This window comes from Limulus polyphemus, unplaced genomic scaffold (assembly GCF_000517525.1).
Source record: "Limulus polyphemus unplaced genomic scaffold, Limulus_polyphemus-2.1.2 Scaffold261, whole genome shotgun sequence".
NCBI lineage: Eukaryota > Metazoa > Arthropoda > Merostomata > Xiphosura > Limulidae > Limulus > Limulus polyphemus.
In genome coordinates this window covers 457,448-466,857 of record NW_013665871.1, presented here as the reverse complement: position 1 = coordinate 466,857, position 9,410 = coordinate 457,448, and positions in this window count along the sequence as shown.

Sequence of the window (9,410 nt, the reverse complement as noted above, 5' to 3'; positions counted from 1 at the left end):
AGTTCTATATTCGTCGAACCCGCGAAAGCTCTTATTCAGAGCAATGTTCATACATTTTCACACCGTACGTGTATAGAGAAGAAAGCTTCACGTTCCGAAGTTTATATAAATCTATCAACATCGTGCACGTTTTGATAGACTGTATTTTTATATTCAGTGTGCGTTATTAGTCCAATACTTTCGTATTTGATACTTGGCCAGAAATGGGGCATGATCAAGATTGAAATCACGAAGAAGAATTGAACTAAAAATAATGGACGGAACGTTTTGTTCCACAGGATGAACGACATATTGGATTAATTTTGAAAATCTCGTGAAACGTAGAACCGTCTTTCAGCTATTGGTGACACTTTCGCTCAGTGGCTGAGTAATTAACAGTGTATTACTTGGTCAACTATGGACATAAACTTCCTTTATTGAATTTCTCTGTAGTTTGTTAAACCTAATGATATCAAGTTCAAACACGTCACTCCCATAAATCAAACTTCTCCTGAAAACAAAACTTGTGCAGTGTCAAGTTTTAAATGTATTAGTTTACCGTGTTTAAAATGTACCAGGTTTTGAAATATTCAAAATTTAAAGTGAAACAGGCTGCTTTGTTTGTTTAGGGTATTCGCGCAAATCTATACAAGTTCCATCTGCACTATTCGTTCCAAATTTTGAACAGACAGACTAGAGGGAAGGCAGCTAGTCAACAGCATCCACCGCCAACTCTTAGGCTACCGTAATCGAATAGTAGAATTTGACCGTCACTTAAATAACGTACCTCCAAAGTGCGAAGCGCGTTTTGCAGGATTGGGATGTAAACCACTAACTCTCGGCCCTCGGTCAAGATGTGAACTTTTAAAGCCTTGTAGATAGGATAATTACCTCCGCCACCTTCAGTTTTCACACCCCTGTTTGTGTGTGTGTGTCTGCAATATTTTTTGAAAACGGCTGAATTAATTTGGATGAATATTGGTATACATGTGGACTATGACCAAACTAAGAAGTGATTAGTTTTCAGAGGGTCAAGGTCACAGCAAGGTCATGAAAATTCCAATTCCCTATATGTTAACATGAGGACAAAACTTTCACACTATTGATTGTATTTTGATGAAATTTGGTGGACATATATAGAATACTATTCCTCATTGTCTTGCCAGTACCCGTTGATAACGACGGACACACTGACACATTTGAGAGCCGAATATGATCAACGCTACATGGCTGAGGTATTCGCTCTGCTGAGCGTCCCTCTAGTTTATAATGTTTCTAAAGTGTTAACGTTTCGATATTTCGCAATTTTTAATGTTGTTTAATTGTACGTCATTAACTCAAACATAAATATCTTTTTCAGGCTTCATCACACGTATATCAATGTAGTTCTGTTACAATATCGTTATCTTACCAAAACTACATATTGTAATTAAAAATGATAATACAGCGCGTTACAACACACTCTGTTATTTCACTATTCTGGTTGCGCAGCCCTTGTGTGCCTAAACAAACAAAGCCTTAACTCAGGGACCGTAGGGATAAATCTATAAAGGGGTGCTACATTTGGGAGAAAGACGAAATGATTGGCGAAACTACAATGGGGGTGGGAGTGGCGACATGATCCCTCACAAACTTTGTAATTTTCATGAAAATGGTACATTTTGATTATAACCTCATCTGTTTTTACACCTTTTGATTATGTTGTATATATATATGGATGTAATTTAGAGGTGCGATCGCACCCATCTGTATTCCCTTCTTTTACGCCTACACGCTTATCGGCTTATTTTTTACTAGAAATTGTTCCCCGGTAGAAGAACGATAAGTCCACAGACTTACAACACTAAATCCGATGTTCAATTCCCTGCGGTGAACACATCATATAGCCCAATGTGGCTTTGCTCTAAAACAAATAACAGATATTAGAACTTTATTCAAACTACTTATTAGAAGTAGAGTTTCCAGTTGTATACTTATATATAATCAAGTTTGTTATATCATAAGACCAGATTAGAACACTAGTATGTAAAAATCAATGTTTTATCAACAGAGAAAGGTACAGAAATGGTAAAATGTACATGCGCAGTTAAGATCTTTATAACGTTTATTGTGTACGCGTTCCAGATATTTCTATTCCTGACAGAAAATAACCATGGAAACGTCAGTTCCCTTCTACGGATCAACTACGGAAACGTCATTTCTATGGAAGGATTAAAAAAAAAGCATTCCAACTGTATGTCCCCCCTTTTTTTTCTTGGAGGTGGAGGTGGGGGGAGGGGGCAACCGCTGAATGAACACAAAGTATATTGTTGCAGAGAACGTAATGTTTGAGTTGTCTGTAAACATTTGTATAGTCGAATATTACCTAGTCATGTACATCTACTTCAATGAAATGCTGACCTTATCTGGTTTTTTTTTCTGTTTCATGACAAACATCAGAGATCATTGTTTTTTGTTTCCTTATTTGAGTGATTTATTTATCATAATCGTAAAGGCTTGTTCTTCAACAGAAATAGATGTAGACGATAGTACATCCTTTAATGCTATACATCATGATGTTAGACACATTTTGAAGTATTAAGTTAATTTTTTGTGAATTTTAAAATTCATTGTGTTGTACTTTTAAAAAGTTCCATTAATTTGCATACGATATTTAAGTGCTTGAATTTACACAGTCATTTAAATCGTGATATTGGCAAAGTATACGTATTATCTGTAACACTGATGTGCTTATGGAACTTCTGAATTTTTTGGTAATTTTATTGTTACGTTTCCTTGCGTGTTCGGGTAGAGCACGTGATCTCATTTAATCATTTTCTAAACGTATTTAAGATACGATTTCCTCAAAAAACAAATAAACACGTGTATTGTAAAACATGCTTAGAGTTTTCTTTTGTATCCTCTGAAGAAAGTGTTGTTGTTGTTTTTTATCCAAGTGGCTTTAAAATTCCAATGAATTACCTTTAACCCTCAGCAGTACACCTGGTGTCCACATGGATCCCTACAACTTTCTCGGTTGTATATCTTTTAAATAATAATTACAAATTTATATCCATTCATGTAATTGTCAAGTAGAAACCCTGGATCAATATGACACTATTGTTTTCGATACCGACAGACGGAGTATATAGCTATAATCTAATACTTATCTGGGTCCAGGTGGACCGCATATTATCATTGACCATCACTATACATGTAGTTTGCCTTATACCATACAAAACAAATTTCTAAACATTTATTTCTCTATATAAGTTGCTGTAGAGGATAATCCATTAAAGCAGTACAGTATCATCTCATCTGTTTGATTATAACATCATTGTGGTAAGCATGTATGTGCATCTCATTCCTCAACAAGTGTTCTCTGTGATGACTGCTTATAGTGTCCTATTTTATAGAATCCTTGTTTGATAATTGTTGTACATAACCTGCTTACTGGATTTTCAATTCATAGCCTACTATAAGGATACACTTGTGTTTGGGTCTGGTCGGACCCCAGGTGACCCACAACGTACACTTTCAGTTTTCTTTGAGTGGAATTTTGCAGTATTGTGGTAATCTCATCATATATTGGTGGATAATGAAATTGGAGTATAATAAAACTTCGGCATTTTTGATACATTGTTTGTATAAGGAATGGTTTAATACTACTTATTAGTATACTGAGGAACAGTGTAATTTTGTAATTTCTTGATTTGTTAACATGTTTCCTCTAGAATACATATATTTTTATGCATGCTAATCCTAATAAAACTTGTAATGCAACTGGTTTTTGGAATTTCATTCCAGAGCTTACTATAATGGTAATTTTGTGCTGGTGTCCGGTTGGACCCCTGGTGTTCCATAACGTAACTTTTCAGAACTGTTCTGATGAAGGTTAAGTAAAAAACCTTTTTTCGCGTGCCTACTTATTGTTTCAGTAGAAAATCTAGATGATGTGTTGATGGAAGCTTGAGATATTGCATGTATTCCAAGATGTATGGCTCAATGATGTATGTCTCTTCTTGTTGTCACATTTAAAGCTACATACTATTCTTTCTTCAAGACTGCGTAAAAAATTATGACTTTCTTAAAATAAAACCAAAACTTTCCCAGGGTAAGTAGATATTCAGTTAGAAGAGGCTACATCATGAAAACTTTCCCAGGATAAGTATGGGGTACGTTATACGATTGATTTTTGACATTTTGGAGGGAAAGAAAAGAATTTAAAAAATGACGAAAAGCAAAGAGAAGAAGAAGAAGAAAAGGAAGACAGTGAAAAATAAGTTATTTATTTTAGTGCATAGCTACAAAAAGGGGCTACCTACGCTGTGTCCGCTGCTGGAATCGAACCTCTACATTTAGTATTATAAGCCCACAAGCTTACGGCTGAGCGATAGTGGGACGTAATATTAATAGATAAACGTGTTTCACAAGAAAACAAAGCACATATCAAATTTGAAGATGTTATCATATATCGCAAGTTAAGTAAAATTATTTTAACCCATTGGTTTTTCCTTTCAGTTAGTACTTCGTAATTCTTGGATTTTCACGGAACCACGTTGTCATGGATACAGTCTGCTGATGAGTTGGATCGAAACAAAGTGATTAGTTCATACTCATAGCCAGCATATCCTACTTGATGTTAAATGTGACTTGAGAAAAAGTCTTCCACTAATCGAAGTAACGTGTATTAGTTTTCATCCAGTGACACAAATTAGAGAGAATTTGGAAACGCATCAGAGTAATCCAGTATTTTAAGGATCGCCTGAATAATAATAAAAAAGTGGAGGATATAAATAACACTATCACGTATGCCTAGGCAAAAATGATAAAAAAATACGTACAGAGAGACTGGTATTTATTCATTTATCTTTTATGTTTAAACACCTAAAGATACTATAATGGAGTTTTTCACAAAATATATTTTGATATTTTGTAATATTCAGAAGGGTTACCTTTGAAAAATATGGCGTGACCTTTCAAGGTCTTTACAATCAGCACGTTATTCCGAGGTTTCTGTTTCTTGTAGATCACTATCGATCCAACAACTCAAGTTATGTTACCACAAGCAATAGAAAGTATGTATGTAAAAAAAAAAAAAAATTGTGTCCGATTTTTCCATTAATCCATAACTTGACTTTAATCCGTCAAATTTTTACCGTGTCTCCAATCAACATTATTGACAGATATGTATTACATCATTTCTGATTCGTCGTGCTGAATCAAAACACACCATGTTTACCAGAATGTCAAATGTCTGTTATTTTTTTGTTGTTTTTTCTATACAATCTTATCAATTACTATTCTTTCGGAAACCCTCACTGCTTTGGGTATCACAACACGCCTCGCTAAGCCTCACTTGATTACCTTACACGGTAATTTATATCACTGTGTATTAAAATACAAACATTTTTCAAAAGTTTATAACCCACCTCGCTAAGCCTCTCTTGATTACCTTACACGGTAATTTATATCACTGTGTTTTAAAATACAAACATATTTCAAAAGTTTACAGCACACCTCGCTAAGACTCACTTGATTACTACAGATGTTGACTACATTAACAGTATTGTGTACTTGCTGCGGAGTTCCTGAAACTTTGCTGTGGCCGTTTGGAAACCCCTAAGTCTAATTATTAACCTTTTACCAACTTGAAAATAATTACTGACTAATTTTCACGTTCGTTTCTGTTGCTAATCTGCTCCTGTCTTCAGGGAAGTCCTGAGAAGGACAATCTCTGTTGTGGTAGTGGCAGAGGTTCGAACCAGTCTCCTTGAGAGTAAATAATTAATAATTAGACTTACGTGATCATATAGACGTCTGACGACTACATATTTGTTTACCTTTGCATTGCGATAAGGCTCGGTGACAGTCAATTCCGCTGTTCGGTTAAAATTAACCTCTCCAGGCGGCGGGTGCTGCCGCCTGATTGCCTTCCCTTTGTTTGTCAGTTCAGAATTAGAGTAGGTTATGTATGCCTCGACCAGAGGGGTCTCTGGCCTGGCAGTTTAACCCAGTATGTGTGTATAAGGTACCTTTCAGATTGATCAAACTAATGTTCTTGGGTGTGTAATATATGTATTATTCTAGAATTAGAGTTTTTACCTTGATGATTTGACAGCCAGAAGGACCAAAAATAGCAGCAGTTCTTAACCTTGTTTTGAGTGCTCGTGTGTAAAACATTATATATATATATATATATATACTTTTAAGTGTAATGTTACTAAGTACTGAGACAGATTCTTAATATATGTATACTTTTAAGTGTAATGTTACTAAATACTGAGATAGATTCTTAATATATATATACTTCTAAGTGTAATGGTACTAAATACTGAGATAGATTCTTGTGAATACGTTTCATTCTTCTATCTTAACAAGTCTCAATGACACACGTGTTATTCACTAAACTGCAATGCAATAATCTCTCTCTTCGTTTACTAAAGTACCCCCCTGTGGATCAATAGTAAGTTTACGGATTTACAACGCTAGAATCCAGGGTTTGATTTCCCCCGGTGGACAGTGCGCTTATAGCTCATCAGGTAGCTTTGCGGTAAAAGAACACCAATAACATCCTTTACAAAACTCGTAAACATTTTTAAAATTAGGAATAAGCAACTGGTGGGCGGTTGGGGCACAACCGACCCAGAAACATTATTTCGGTCTTCCTGTAGTTGGCAGGTAAGCATATTAACCCTAAAAGTACTGGCACCACTCGACCCAAACGTTTCATTGTAATACACTTTCAGGTGTTTGTAAAAATGAAAATGAATTAAAAGTATTGCAGCATTTTTTGCTGAGTTTTGTTTGTTTGTTGTTGAACACAAAGTTACACAGTGGGCTGTCAGAGCTGTGCTCGCCACGGGTATGGAAACCCTGTTTTTAGCACTATAAGTCTTCAGACTTACTCTGAGCCATTGGGGGTCATTTTTCAGAGAATGGTAAAAACTTTAGTGTTTTCAAGTCCTGGTACCCCAGGTTGATCCATATTTTTTTGCTTTCCAATGCTATGAAATGAAAGGGTTAACACCATCTTGAAAAAATCTAAATTCTCGGTCTAAACATCACTTTGTCATCTAAATGTATGAATATTTTTCGTCGGGAAAGACTACTACATACCCTTGTTTTTGTACATTTTATGGCGTTTCTCAGTTAGCGTGATCCCATTAAAAATTGGTTGTTTTGGGGAAGACTAACTAGGAAACGTCACAAAATATCAAAATATTGTTCTGATACACCTTATCTACCGCTTTATTTGTCATCTGACTTGCTGAATTGGATAACCAAAATCGTTTTAATATAACGTACCCAATCCTCTGCAGTGTTCCAGATAATTTTTGCCATGATCAATACTAATCAAATTTTACCTCTATCAGTATCTGCCAAAGGCGGTCAATAATTCAGTATCACGGACTAGCGTCTTTATGCTGGTATATGTAGCGATTGTTCCTAAGAGATTACTACAAAAACACATACACACAATTTACACATTTATTTATTTTTAATTTTTTTAGTCCTCTGTGTGCATGGTTCTGAAACCCCCCCTTCTTCTGTTCTTAGCACTGGCCCATATTTTAACTGCAGGTCTGGGATCATACAATGATATTTCTGGGCCTAACATTACAATTCACAATCTATCTTTTCAGCCTTTTCAGAGCATCTGCATTTTGTCTTGATCTTATTTTTTACAGAAAAATCTTTTTCACAATCAATGCTTGTTACACAAAAACGTAAAGCTATTTGACACAATTTTAAAATATTAGGAAATGTATCACCATGCAGTTTAATAACCCCTTCACATAAATGTTCTGTTTTTGAGTTTTCATATGACCTTTCAATATGCATTTGAACCTAGGCCATTCATTTTGTACCAAATCATATTTGTTAAGCAAGGCATCAATTCAGTATGTTTTACAAAGCAACATTTGATATTTAGGTGAGTTTACCGGTATCATAAAAATATGTAAGATAAGTAACAGCGCCACCTGCTAGATCTTCTGATGTTCATTTAGGAGGATCTAGAGATTATTTGAATAAGATATGAAAACTTTAAAATGAAAATAAGCAATTCACGTTTCACACGCAAATACTTTATTTTAAAAAATCTGTAAAAATCCGATTTTTTTATACAACGCACTTTTCACGAATTATTAAAAGATTGCTAGTTTTCGTGAAAATACAAGTAGTAAATTCGGAATTATAGCAATCGTTACTTTTCCAATACAGGCTCGATCCACTGCGCGAGTAACACATCTAATGGCGGATGTAATACACGCAATTTTAGGCCATAAAACTAGCCTAAAACAAAAGGAAGTTACCAAGAAATGGCATAAGTAAAATAAGCTGAAAAGAAAAAATAATCAAGTTTACACCCCCAAGTGGCACAGCGGTATGTCTGCGGACTTACAACGCTAGAAACCGGGTTTCGATACCCGTGGTGGGCAGAGCACAGATAGCCCATTGTGTAGCTTGGTGCTTAACTTCAAACAAACGAAACAATCAAGTTTGCAAACAATTCAAAAGTTGAGGGCAGTGGCGTAACTACAAAAGATGCCCCCCTTCGCATTAAAACTAATTGGGCTCCCTACAATTATTTCCCCATAATTGAAGTTACGCGTAACTACAAAAGATGCCCCCCTTCGCATTAAAACTAATTGGGCTCCCTACAATTATTTCCCCATAATTGAAGTTACGATTCTGACTGAATCGCCTCCACCCCCATGTAATTGCGGGGCTATGGGTACTTACGCCGCTGGTTGAGGGGGTACTATTGGCGATTGTTATAATTTCTAAAATTTCCCATCGGTGCATTGATATCAGGATGTTTATAATCGCAACCTATCGATACTTCGATGTATCGTTACACTCTTAGTTGTGGTTTTCTTTTTTTGTGGAAAAATAGCCATTTTCACAGTGTGCAACCAGTAGGCACACCAATTCATATTGTATCGTATCGGTGGTAGCACATCCGTAACTGATCCGTGTGAAATGAAAAAATGACAAGTATCTCTCAAGAAATTATGCGTAGACGCCAGTTATCTGGAGCACTGTCTTTTCATAGATATTCTAAAAGATATACCCCAAGTGGGATATAGATTAACGAAGTTAAAAAATCCATGCAATTCACTGTCTGATTTTACGTGTTTTTTGTTTTGTTTTTTTACAGTTTCGTAGCTGGTAGAGCATGTTTAAATAAACTTTTAATATATCTTGGTGTTAGCTGGTGTTTTTTGTAATTTATCTTGGTGTTAGCTGGTGTTTTTTTTTGTATTTTATCTTGGTGTTAGCTGGTGTATTTTTTTTTGTATTTTATCTTGGTGTTAGCAGGTGTTTTTGTATTTTATCTTGGTGTTAGCTGGTGTTTTTTGTATTTTGTCTTGGTGTTAGCTGGTGTTTTTTGTATTTTATCTTGGTGTTAGCTGGTGTTTTTTGTATTTTATCTTGGTGTTAGC